Consider the following 14,643-nt stretch of genomic DNA (forward strand, 5'->3'; position numbering starts at 1 on the left):
CGCCATTAATACCTTATCAAAAACGTTATCTACAGATCTATATTGATTAGAAAGTGCTTCAGTTTTAATTTTGCGATAGACGACAAGTGATTTTGCTCTCCTAATGTTTTTTCGTATACGAAACTTTTTTGAAACATGATTTAACATCTTCTTTTCGTATATCTAAAGGCGCGTATCCACTGAAAAGTTGGCAACTTTTGTGTTTGCAACTCTTCCGAAGTCACCAACTTTTGTTTTTTATCGTTATCCACATCTAAACATAAAGTTGTCAACAATAATTTAGGAAACATGTTAGTTGGCAACTGGCAGTCTCCATCAAGACTATTGTGTTGACAAAATGGGGTCGATTGATGACGATATTATCTTAGCAGCTGCATCATTTATTATTTTGAGTAAAAAAAAGAAACGAAAACATAAATATTGGGTACGACCAAGCCTCATAGGAAGAAACACACATGGAGGAATTGAGTTAATAAATGCTTTGAGAAAAGATGATTTGTTAGCAGGACGTATTGAAGACGGACAAATAAGAAACTTTCTCCGTATGACTGATTCCGATGTTGAGTGGTTGCTTGTTGGACCAAAAATTACAAAAAATGACACTAATTTTAGAAAAGCCATCACACCTACCGAACGCCTACTAATTACTTTAAGATTTTTGGCTACCGGAGATTCCTACACTTCATTAATGCATTTATTTAGGATTTCAAAGCAAGCGATTTCAAAAATTGTACCAGAAGTATGTATAGCAATATGTGAAGTTCTTGGCGATCAAATATTTTTGACGGTTTCTTTAGCAGAGCAAGTTTGGTAAAATATTCAATTTTTGTTCCCTGGGGTCAGGTTCGATTCGTTTCCAAAAATAACTGAAAACGCATTTAGAAAGTTTTTATTTAAGAAACTATTTTAATGCAAATCATATGAAACATCATGGGGTACACATTATTTAGTCTAATATATTAGCAGTATTTATAGCTTCCAGCAGAATACTAGATGCAGCCAAACTTGTTTCCTGTTCTGTTTGTGAATCTGTGAGTGGTATATCCTGTGTTTGTTGTGGGATGTATTGTGATGAAGATGGTAATGCATATTGTGGCGAGCGTAGTTCAGGTACTGTTTGAGATTCTGTCACTTGTGGTATGTATTGTGGTGAAGGGGATGATACATATTGTGGTGATAGTAGTTGATTGTAGTGTGATGTGAGTGATGATGTGTCATCTGGTGATGAAAGAGGTGGATGTATGGGAAAACTGGAACTTGATGAATGTGTTGAAATTGGAGTCATTTGTCCAGTAGCAGGATAGTCATATTTTCCGATACTTGCTTGAAACAAAATATTTGATATTTCATGCTCCACCACATTTTGAGCATAACTTGATTTTAAAGCTTCCATTTTCATTGCAACATGCTCCCCAAAGGCACTGTATTTATGGCGATTTTTCTTAGCTTGAAGTTCTTTCAATACGTTGTAAGCTTCCTCTTGCCTTTGGTCACCAGTTGAAACCTTTTTGAACATTTAGTTTTTTTCCCAATACAAGGCGCTGTCGACGGACCTGGTTGTGAATTCGGTGGTTCTGAATCCGATGATGGTGGGACTATTGTATTACTTGTATTTCCCTCATTTGGTAACAGATTTTGATTTTGGGAGATTTCTGCCTCAACTTCTTCCGACCCAGAATCCTAAAAATATATTTTTTTATAGATGCCTGGAACTGCTGAAGAGTGGAAAGTAGTGGCAACACAGTTTAATAATCTATGGAATTTTCCACAATGTACAGGAGTTTTGGACGGAAAACATATTATGGTTCCATCACCAGAACACAGTGGAAGCGATTACTTTAATTACAAATCGTTTTTTAGCATTGTGCTTTTTATTGTTGCTAATGCAAATTACGAAGTGTTGTATATGAATGTTGGCTGCCAGGGACGCATATCGGATGGTGGTGTTTACGAAAATACCCAGTTCAAAAGAATGTTGTCCGAATGTAAACGTAATCTACCTAATAATGAAAAGCTTCCTGGTAGAGCCATGGCTATTCCTTATGTTTTTCTGGGTGACGATGCTTTTCCATTGTCACCAAATTTGATGAAACCTTATCCAGGTACCCAAGAAAAAGGATCACAGGGAAGAATATTTAATTATAGACTATCAAGAGCGCGAAGGGTATCAGAGAATGTGTTCGGAATATTATCTGCACGATTTCGAGTTTTCAGAAAAATAATGTTACTTGAACCAACGAAAGCGGAGACAATTGTGACTGCTTGTATTTGTTTACATAATTATTTAAGAAAAAAAAATCAAGGACCACCTACACTCCACCTGGAACTTTCGATTCTGAAGACAAAGACAGTGGTAATATTATTTCTGGAGCTTGGAGGAACGAGATGCAAAACAATATGCCATTCCATAGTTTCGATAAGAGAGCTCGGAAATCAAGTAGTGCTGCGAAAGATGTGAGACAAGAATTTGCAGCGTTTTTTATGACCGCACAAGGGAACATTCCTTGGCAAAATGACTATTAACAAATTATATAAAGTAACGAAACAAACAGCAAGAAAATTAATTAATGCATTAATAATATTAATTTTATGAAGTTATTTTATTTTTTTTTAAGTTAGAAGTTAACTAACTTTCTACTAACTGCTAAATTACTAGAATATGATACGTTATGATCCTCTTTCAATCGTAGTTATTCATAGCTTATAAATCGTAAAATAAATACAATATTGTTGCATACTTACATGTTTTTCATTTAATCCCTTTTCAAGGCATAACTTAGGTTCATTTTTGTCTGATAAAAATAGAAGTCGTTGGTACGCAAACCACTTTGTGGTATCAGAAGTAGCTGAACCCGATTTATTTTCTTCTTTTAATTTCGTCTTCTCTCTGAAAAACTGTGCCGTCAAATTTTTTATTTTCCTTTGTATTTCAAGTTCGTGTAGCCCCATCACATCACTGATGGTTTTCCAGGCATCCTTTTTCTTATTTTTATTTTTATAATTTACGTCTTTTGGATTCCATAGTACACTTTGGGTGTGATATAAATCAATTAACGTATCAATAAGTTCATTTGTCCACGTTATTACTACAGACATGTTTCTATTTACAACTTATGTTTCCAACTGAGCGACCGTCCCCACAAAGCCGTTAAAACGTCGACAACACGCGCATTCCTTTGATGTTACCGCCAAAAAGAGAAACAAGGTTCTCAACATTTGTTTGCAATTTTTGTTGGCAACATGAACATATTTCGGAAACTTTTGTCACCAACGCATGTTGACAACACGAAAGTTGCCAATTTTCCTTTGGTGGAGACCCGTCTTAAGATTTCGGAATTCAATAAACGTAATACATCGCTCTAGATATCCAACGTGTCTAGTTAGTTGTTCACTATGACAGAAATTAGCCGAAGTACTATACAGGGTGATTCATTAAGAATGTCCAATCACTCAGTTGTAGATTCTTGACATCAACATATTAGTCTAAGAGCTGGGAGCGGATTTTGTGCGTGATAAGTAATATGGAAAAACTATACGGGGATATGTTGAGTTAGTTGTGTACATGACTTTTCCCCAACGGTCGGAAACTAGAGTGGGGCACGAGGGTAGTTATAACGGGTCAAAGTCGCGGTTTTTGTTATTTTTTTTTGTGACGCTCATGATCGAGATAATGCACCAAAATTTGGGAATAAGTAGGTCATGACGTAACTAAGTAAAATCTCTAGGGGCGGAACGCTGCGTGGCCGACAAAAAGGTGGGGGTAGGGGTGAATATAAAAAATATAAAGGTTTTTTTTGCAACGTTCGTGATTGAAATAGTGCACCAAAATTTGGGAATAAGTAGATCATGACATTACTAAGTAAAATACCCAGAGCCGGAAACCAGAGTGGTGGACGAGGGTAGTTATAAGGGGTCAAAGTCGCGATTTTTATTATTTTTTTTGTGACGCTCATGATCGAGATAGTGCACCAAAATTTGGCAATAAGTAGGTCATGACGTATCTAATTAAAATCTATAGGTGCGCAACGCTGCGTGGCCGACAAAGGGGTGGGGGTAGGGGTGAATATAAAAAATATAAGGGGTTTTTTGCGACGTTCGTGATTTAGATAGTGCACCAAAATTTGGGTACAAGTAGACCATGACATAACTAAGTAAAATCCCAAGAGCCGGAAACCAGAGTCGGGGACGAAGGTAGTTATAAAGGGTCAAAGTCGCGTTTTTTATTATTTTTTTTGTGACGCTCATGATCGAGATAGTGCACCAAAATTTGGGAATAAGTAGATCATGACATTACTAAGTAAAATCTCCAGGGGCGGAACGCGGCGTGGGGGACAAATGTTGTGCTGCGTAACAAAAAAAATAATATAAACTGCGACTTTGACCCCTTAAAACTACCTTCGCCCACATTTGTGCCCACATTTTACGCATGTGGTCTGCGACTGGGTGGGGGATGGGAGGCTGCAGGAAATTCTCTCAGCCTCACGTAAATCTCTGTAATTTCCATCCCCCGTTTGGTTCTCGTCGGTAGACGGTTTCAAGTTCTGGTGGTCATTTGTTTCTGGCATCGCTGTTAATCGGTTCGGTCTGTGATATATACCGTATGCGTAATGCCCGGGGGTGCTCGGATTGATCCGCGAGATTTCGCCCCTTACTCCGCGCCCGTCACCAACGAAAGCCTGGTGACGCTATAACCCGCCCCCAGCTTGCTGTTGGCGGATAACAGCCCCGAATCACCTTCTCAGGTTCCTGCTACCCTGGGATTCTTAATAGATATTAACTCGTTTTGAGCCCTTTTGGCTGGAGTTTGCGCCTCTAGATGATATATACTTGAGAGAGAAAGAAATGCTTAGAGTCGGTCTGCCCACCGATCGACTCTAACTGTTTAAGATAAAAAAAAAGAGGACCTGCTGCCTGCTGTAGGAAACTTATTGTGATGGTGTGGTTTTTAGAAAGCTGAACAGCTGGTAGTTGAATAGCCCTATCCTTCGGTAGATACTTTCCGATACCTCTCGATTTTATATTATCCTGATGTATTAATTTTAGAAGAGCGTGATTTTGAGCCTTTGGGGCCAAAGTTAGGGCTGATGTGGTATCGGATGGCGGGTAGTGGGGCTGGAAATTGGAAAGTTGTTAAGATAACTAATGTATATTACTTGCCTAGTGAAAGGGGGCCCAATGGACCCGAAGACACTACTAGATAGTGCCTCGTGTCTCTGAAACCCGCTGAGTGTATTAATTTGTAAAATGGGGCCCTTTCTAGGCAGGTGTCCGCGCTGTTAGAGTATTGTCGGTATTTGGAACCTGAAAACGTAAAATCCACGGGATCGTTATAGGTTAGAACGCAGAATTTTGAGGTTAGTCTAGCAAAATCAAGATTTAAAGCACTTACTGTTGTCCTGCGGGAATTACTCCATTTCCCCGGGCACACCACTTGATAACAACACTTTTAAAGTACCTGCACTTGACTTTCCGCGGAAATTCGTGTGAAAATGCCGCGTTTTCTATTACAACGGTAATAGAAGTACCTCTCTGTGTGCTGACGACCACAGAACTTAAGCTAACTTAACTTAACTTAGAGTGGAGCCAAAACCTCGGTTGGCGTGCCTGGGCATGCCGGTCGAGGGGCGAATTCATCATTAGTCCCCCTCGTCATCAATCCAGCGCACATCTCGCTGGCTGGTCCCGCTCGCGCCATGTGACGCGAACCCGATCAGCCAGCGACGTTTGGCTCATTTTGGCACGGTCTTTTGCCAGCTTTATCGGTCTATTAGTAAGATTGCCCGCATCCGCATCCGGTCGAGCTAGACCACTCCCACGAACTCTGACTAGGAAAACTTAGCAGAAGATATTGAAATTTTATGCCAAGTGGCAAACAAGCGTGAAGCGCTAAAACATATAACTAATTTAATATAGAAAAACATACAATAATATGCACAAAATACAAATATGACTAACCTAGATGAACGTACACTCATTTTTGTGGAGTAAGCCGGCCTTCCACTCGGAGTTGATTATCACAAGCTGTTTATGCATTCTTCATAAACCAGCTGTGAATACACAGGCTGCCTAGAATAGCCTTAGTAATGAGGTTCCTGATGTCTAACCGTGACAGGTTTAGCATTCCTTGGATTTTGGAATTCGCCCGACACGCAAGTCCCTCGAGCTCCCACTACTAGAGGTGCCATGCTTATGATTTTACCTGGGTATTCGGCTTGCATGGCTTGAAGAAATTGGGGCTCTGTGTATATGGCCGTCTTGTTAGAGGCGGCCATACACATTGGATCCGGGCCTTCCCAGGTAACGGTTACTTCCGCAACAACCACTCTGTCATCTAGACAAGCTACGAGGTCAGGAATTCTAAGACTCCCATCCCTTAGTCTGATACGCGGCTCTACCTCACATATCCACCCTTTACGTTCGCAGGATTTTCGTAGAGAGGTCACGAGCTGGTCATGTCTCCTACATCTTTGCCAATGTGCTATTGAACACTTCTGTAGTACGTGGCTCAGAGACTCGGACCTACCGCATCCCGTCCTACACATCCGTTCTTGTGGTGGATTTGACGGGATACCTTTGGTTGGTAAAAGGTTTCCTCGCAACTGGATTGCTTTTACGTAATCTCTTCCCGACCAGTAGGGCGGTGGATTATGTATCCAGGCAGAGCTCTCTGGATGGCAAGAACCCTGAGCAAGACCATTACCGCTATAGCCAGTTTCTAACTTCGCGCTCAGCTCACGTGCTATGAATGCCGAACTGCCTCCGTTGTTCGAAGTCCATTTGACTAGTTTCTCCCAGAGACTGCTTATATACGGCAATGACAGTATATCAGCTGTCGCCTGCGTCGCTGAGATCATTAACTTAGCCAATCTCCTTCTTAAGATGGCCGGAACGTGCATGACCATGGTCATGACGCCCAGACCACCCTCTCTAGTAGGCGCGTGAATGTAGGCATCCGCACATGTTCTGTTGAGACGCAGAAATTTCCGCACGGCTATGCGTATGGTCCTGTCAAAGCCTTTCAGAGCTTTTAGCGTTATTGTCGGACTCTGCAGCTTATCTATATATCTCGGTAGCAAGTACGTCTTTACTAGGTTCAGCTTCTGAGCTGGCCCCAGACCAGATTTCGAAATACGATCGAGCTGGGTCTGCAAGTCTTGGAAAGCCACCTTGGTCTGTCCCAGGGTATTATACCTTTGTCCTAGGTACTTGAACATCTCACTTGGTTTCAACTGTTTAATTCTATCGTTGCCGACCGAGAAGAGCGAGTGCGTTACGCAGTAAGAGTGCTTATTACCACGATCCACATTGACCGTAATAGCTGCAGTCTTACCAGCGTTGATCGACATCCCCCTCCTCTCAAAGAATCCAACAGCTGTCCGGAGTTGCTTGTTCCCATCATTGAACGAATCGGACAACAGAATTAAGTCATCTGCATATCCTAGTACTGAGACTTTCCTGCCGTCTACCACTGGTAGGCCTTGCATGTCCTCCTCGAGCTTGCATATTAGCTCGTCGACCACCATGTTGAACAGGTAAGGAGAAAGCGGGTCGCCCTGCTTAACTCCTCTTTTCATGTCGATGTTTTTCGTCGACTTGCTACCGGCGGTGATGACCGTACGGCTGTTCTTGTACGTGTCCATCACATAACGTTTAAATGTGTCATCGACGCCGAACCTCGTCATTGCTCGCTCTATCGAACGATGAGAGACCGTGTCAAAGGCCTTGCGTAAATCTATTGAGATTATGTTGTACGGTCGAAGGCCACTTCTACGCTGTTTTATCACCGTTTGGAGTGTCAGATTGTTTAACAGAACACCATCTACTTGACGAAATCCTCTCTGGTTCTCATGGAAATCAAGCGCCGACAGACGCTTACCCAATACTCGGTGGAATAACCGAACCAAGACTGAGGAAATTGTTATAGGGCGCCAATTACCTACCTCCAATGGATCGCCACCCTTCGGTATTAGAGTGGTCCGACAACTCTTCAATACTTCTGGGGTAACGCCGAATTGGAGCATGGTATTGAAGACGAGAACTAATTTCCGAACAGGTACCCTACGCAGCTCTTTGATCTTTAGAAAGTCAGGACCAGCTGCTTGAGATTTCATCGTTTGTAGGGCCCCTAAGATTTCCGCTTCGGTAATGGCATAGCCAATCAAAGCAGGATCTTTTTGGTCGGAGATCGGTTCATCGTCTCTTGGCGATATCGATGAGAATATCGCTCTATACTCTTTTTCTACAGTCTTTATATTAGGGCTCGCATCGACTCCCCATAGGGGTTTGCCGTCTATGATAGCCTGAGCCAGAGACGACCTGTCCGTTCGATACCGATGTTGAGCCAGACGGTAGTTCAGAGCTCTTTCGTGGTTTCTGTTGTTAATCACAGGGGCGGTTTTCGCCTTTGAATTTGAATTTTTCGATCTTCGCTTCTCTGTGCTCACTGATAGTATATCAGTGGTGATATATTCGTTCAACAAAAGTCTGACACCCTCTCGACGTTGCTCAGCGTTATCCAGTTGCGAGTTCCGATAGATCTCTTTTTCTGAATCGCTCCATGCATTCTGCGTTCGAAAATACTCGTCGAGATAAGTGGCCAACGCCGCACGGTTCCCCATCGGAACGAATTCCTCGGCATCAGCGTCTAACACATTCAAAGTCAGTGAAGATGACACATCACCGTGCTGACTAGCAGTACGTTCGGGGTTCGATCGGTGTTCCGATACGCCCTCGACTGACCGTCTCTCAGGAGAAGATTCCGTCCCCGATGAGCGATTTGCGAATGACTCGTTGTTAGAAGTCCCGGGAACCGGACTCCCAGGTGGGGTCCGCTCCCTGTCCTCCCTGAGTCTTTCGAGGAGTTCCTGGTATTGAGGCTCGGCGCGCGTCCGCCGAATCTGGTCCCGAGTAAAGTGGGGGAATTGCTCCTCCAAATACTTACGGACGCATCGACCCTCATATTGGATCTCCAATTCACTCATGCGGATCTGGTCCTCACCAGTGATCCTTGTCAGTCTACCGGGTTTCTCGTATTTCCGCTCGAGCTCCCCGTTGTACTCGTCAGGATGTGCAGTGCGCATATGCTGACGGACCCCCGCATATGATTTGAAGGTCCGGGCACATATGTTGCAGACGTCGTTGTTACCTGTTTGTGGCCCTCGGCAGCGCAGCCTGCGTAGGTGAGTATCTATACCGGCTTGCGTGGCGAAGTTTGTGCCACAGATGCAGACAACCATCCTCTTAGTTCGATGGATTTGGAGCTAACTGGACCAGTAGAAGTCTTAACTTACCGGCCTCTGAACAATTTGGAGTGTACGTTAGCTCTATTCCAAGCTCCCAGGAATCTGGGAGGGTGTATAGCCTTAAGGAGTTAGTTCGAAACCCGATCGGCAAGTAGCTATACGGTATGCAATTGGGAATCTCAGTTAGAAGTGAGATTTTTGAGCCCTTGCACACACTACCTTTCGGGTACACCCCACCGTAATCAGCAATCTTCCCTCCAATGAGTAATTGAGTGGGCTCTAAAAAGTGCCCAAAACCTTTACTCAGTGCAAGGAAAATTCCCAGCTTCACGAACGTGGACGTTCACGGTTTGGATGGTTTATGTGGTAAAGGTGAACTCCTTGTTCACCCAAAAGCGTAATAAAGCAAGAGAAGACGCGAATCCGCAGAAATTTGGTTTACTCTGCGATCACAATCAAGTCGCACTATACGCCAAGCGAACAAAGAGCCCCGCTTCGATACCACACGGACGAAGCCCTTAAGAGAGTCATGGTTACTCCCGCCGTTTACCCGCGCTTGCTTGAAGTTTTTCCCTTTGACATTCAGAGCACTGGGCAGAAATCACATTGTGTCAACACCCGCTGGGGGCATCGCAGGTTTGAAGCTTACTAAAAAGCAGGTCACTTTAACTGATTCTTAAAACATTAAACTATTTAAATTCTAAAAACAAGAAGCAATACTTCCAGTATCGTGTCTCGTGGACACCATTTCTAGTACTGGTAATACTTTATTTTTATTTGTTTGTATAATTCCAATAGAATACTCTTTTGGATCCTTTAAAAAGGTTTTTGAAGTGCTGAGCCGGTAGGATCCAAATGAACATTTGGAACTTATGGTATGTCACTGGCATATTTCTTAATAAATTCAAGTTGTTCCCTACTAAATATAAATACCGTTAAAGGTTCGCAAACCTTGAAAATATAATTGTAATTTTCTCGCGCCATTAATACCTTATCAAAAACGTTATCTACAGATCTATATTGATTAGAAAGTGCTTCAGTTTTAATTTTGCGATAGACGACAAGTGATTTTGCTCTCCTAATGTTTTTTCGTATACGAAACTTTTTTGAAACATGATTTAACATCTTCTTTTCGTATATCTAAAGGCGCGTATCCACTGAAAAGTTGGCAACTTTTGTGTTTGCAACTCTTCCGAAGTCACCAACTTTTGTTTTTTATCGTTGTCCACATCTAAACATAAAGTTGTCAACAATAATTTAGGAAACATGTTAGTTGGCAACTGGCAGTCTCCATCAAGACTATTGTGTTGACAAAATGGGGTCGATTGATGACGATATTATCTTAGCAGCTGCATCATTTATTATTTTGAGTAAAAAAAAGAAACGAAAACATAAATATTGGGTACGACCAAGCCTCATAGGAAGAAACACACATGGAGGAATTGAGTTAATAAATGCTTTGAGAAAAGATGATTTGTTAGCAGGACGTATTGAAGACGGACAAATAAGAAACTTTCTCCGTATGACTGATTCCGATGTTGAGTGGTTGCTTGTTGGACCAAAAATTACAAAAAATGACACTAATTTTAGAAAAGCCATCACACCTACCGAACGCCTACTAATTACTTTAAGATTTTTGGCTACCGGAGATTCCTACACTTCATTAATGCATTTATTTAGGATTTCAAAGCAAGCGATTTCAAAAATTGTACCAGAAGTATGTATAGCAATATGTGAAGTTCTTGGCGATCAAATATTTTTGACGGTTTCTTTAGCAGAGCAAGTTTGGTAAAATATTCAATTTTTGTTCCCTGGGGTCAGGTTCGATTCGTTTCCAAAAATAACTGAAAACGCATTTAGAAAGTTTTTATTTAAGAAACTATTTTAATGCAAATCATATGAAACATCATGGGGTACACATTATTTAGTCTAATATATTAGCAGTATTTATAGCTTCCAGCAGAATACTAGATGCAGCCAAACTTGTTTCCTGTTCTGTTTGTGAATCTGTGAGTGGTATATCCTGTGTTTGTTGTGGGATGTATTGTGATGAAGATGGTAATGCATATTGTGGCGAGCGTAGTTCAGGTACTGTTTGAGATTCTGTCACTTGTGGTATGTATTGTGGTGAAGGGGATGATACATATTGTGGTGATAGTAGTTGATTGTAGTGTGATGTGAGTGATGATGTGTCATCTGGTGATGAAAGAGGTGGATGTATGGGAAAACTGGAACTTGATGAATGTGTTGAAATTGGAGTCATTTGTCCAGTAGCAGGATAGTCATATTTTCCGATACTTGCTTGAAACAAAATATTTGATATTTCATGCTCCACCACATTTTGAGCATAACTTGATTTTAAAGCTTCCATTTTCATTGCAACATGCTCCCCAAAGGCACTGTATTTATGGCGATTTTTCTTAGCTTGAAGTTCTTTCAATACGTTGTAAGCTTCCTCTTGCCTTTGGTCACCAGTTGAAACCTTCCTTTTTGAACATTTAGTTTTTTTCCCAATACAAGGCGCTGTCGACGGACCTGGTTGTGAATTCGGTGGTTCTGAATCCGATGATGGTGGGACTATTGTATTACTTGTATTTCCCTCATTTGGTAACAGATTTTGATTTTGGGAGATTTCTGCCTCAACTTCTTCCGACCCAGAATCCTAAAAATATATTTTTTTATAGATGCCTGGAACTGCTGAAGAGTGGAAAGTAGTGGCAACACAGTTTAATAATCTATGGAATTTTCCACAATGTACAGGAGTTTTGGACGGAAAACATATTATGGTTCCATCACCAGAACACAGTGGAAGCGATTACTTTAATTACAAATCGTTTTTTAGCATTGTGCTTTTTATTGTTGCTAATGCAAATTACGAAGTGTTGTATATGAATGTTGGCTGCCAGGGACGCATATCGGATGGTGGTGTTTACGAAAATACCCAGTTCAAAAGAATGTTGTCCGAATGTAAACGTAATCTACCTAATAATGAAAAGCTTCCTGGTAGAGCCATGGCTATTCCTTATGTTTTTCTGGGTGACGATGCTTTTCCATTGTCACCAAATTTGATGAAACCTTATCCAGGTACCCAAGAAAAAGGATCACAGGGAAGAATATTTAATTATAGACTATCAAGAGCGCGAAGGGTATCAGAGAATGTGTTCGGAATATTATCTGCACGATTTCGAGTTTTCAGAAAAATAATGTTACTTGAACCAACGAAAGCGGAGACAATTGTGACTGCTTGTATTTGTTTACATAATTATTTAAGAAAAAAAAATCAAGGACCACCTACACTCCACCTGGAACTTTCGATTCTGAAGACAAAGACAGTGGTAATATTATTTCTGGAGCTTGGAGGAACGAGATGCAAAACAATATGCCATTCCATAGTTTCGATAAGAGAGCTCGGAAATCAAGTAGTGCTGCGAAAGATGTGAGACAAGAATTTGCAGCGTTTTTTATGACCGCACAAGGGAACATTCCTTGGCAAAATGACTATTAACAAATTATATAAAGTAACGAAACAAACAGCAAGAAAATTAATTAATGCATTAATAATATTAATTTTATGAAGTTATTTTATTTTTTTTTAAGTTAGAAGTTAACTAACTTTCTACTAACTGCTAAATTACTAGAATATGATACGTTATGATCCTCTTTCAATCGTAGTTATTCATAGCTTATAAATCGTAAAATAAATACAATATTGTTGCATACTTACATGTTTTTCATTTAATCCCTTTTCAAGGCATAACTTAGGTTCATTTTTGTCTGATAAAAATAGAAGTCGTTGGTACGCAAACCACTTTGTGGTATCAGAAGTAGCTGAACCCGATTTATTTTCTTCTTTTAATTTCGTCTTCTCTCTGAAAAACTGTGCCGTCAAATTTTTTATTTTCCTTTGTATTTCAAGTTCGTGTAGCCCCATCACATCACTGATGGTTTTCCAGGCATCCTTTTTCTTATTTTTATTTTTATAATTTACGTCTTTTGGATTCCATAGTACACTTTGGGTGTGATATAAATCAATTAACGTATCAATAAGTTCATTTGTCCACGTTATTACTACAGACATGTTTCTATTTACAACTTATGTTTCCAACTGAGCGACCGTCCCCACAAAGCCGTTAAAACGTCGACAACACGCGCATTCCTTTGATGTTACCGCCAAAAAGAGAAACAAGGTTCTCAACATTTGTTTGCAATTTTTGTTGGCAACATGAACATATTTCGGAAACTTTTGTCACCAACGCATGTTGACAACACGAAAGTTGCCAATTTTCCTTTGGTGGAGACCCGTCTTAAGATTTCGGAATTCAATAAACGTAATACATCGCTCTAGATATCCAACGTGTCTAGTTAGTTGTTCACTATGACAGAAATTAGCCGAAGTACTATACAGGGTGATTCATTAAGAATGTCCAATCACTCAGTTGTAGATTCTTGACATCAACATATTAGTCTAAGAGCTGGGAGCGGATTTTGTGCGTGATAAGTAATATGGAAAAACTATACGGGGATATGTTGAGTTAGTTGTGTACATGACTTTTCCCCAACGGTCGGAAACTAGAGTGGGGCACGAGGGTAGTTATAACGGGTCAAAGTCGCGGTTTTTGTTATTTTTTTTTGTGACGCTCATGATCGAGATAATGCACCAAAATTTGGGAATAAGTAGGTCATGACGTAACTAAGTAAAATCTCTAGGGGCGGAACGCTGCGTGGCCGACAAAAAGGTGGGGGTAGGGGTGAATATAAAAAATATAAAGGTTTTTTTTGCAACGTTCGTGATTGAAATAGTGCACCAAAATTTGGGAATAAGTAGATCATGACATTACTAAGTAAAATACCCAGAGCCGGAAACCAGAGTGGTGGACGAGGGTAGTTATAAGGGGTCAAAGTCGCGATTTTTATTATTTTTTTTGTGACGCTCATGATCGAGATAGTGCACCAAAATTTGGCAATAAGTAGGTCATGACGTATCTAATTAAAATCTATAGGTGCGCAACGCTGCGTGGCCGACAAAGGGGTGGGGGTAGGGGTGAATATAAAAAATATAAGGGGTTTTTTGCGACGTTCGTGATTTAGATAGTGCACCAAAATTTGGGTACAAGTAGACCATGACATAACTAAGTAAAATCCCAAGAGCCGGAAACCAGAGTCGGGGACGAAGGTAGTTATAAAGGGTCAAAGTCGCGTTTTTTATTATTTTTTTTGTGACGCTCATGATCGAGATAGTGCACCAAAATTTGGGAATAAGTAGATCATGACATTACTAAGTAAAATCTCCAGGGGCGGAACGCGGCGTGGGGGACAAATGTTGTGCTGCGTAACAAAAAAAATAATATAAACTGCGACTTTGACCCCTTAAAACTACCTTCGCCCACATTTGTGCCCACAT

The sequence above is a fragment of the Diabrotica virgifera genome, chromosome 9 (genome assembly GCF_917563875.1).
Source record: "Diabrotica virgifera virgifera chromosome 9, PGI_DIABVI_V3a".
Taxonomy (NCBI): Eukaryota; Metazoa; Arthropoda; class Insecta; order Coleoptera; family Chrysomelidae; genus Diabrotica; species Diabrotica virgifera.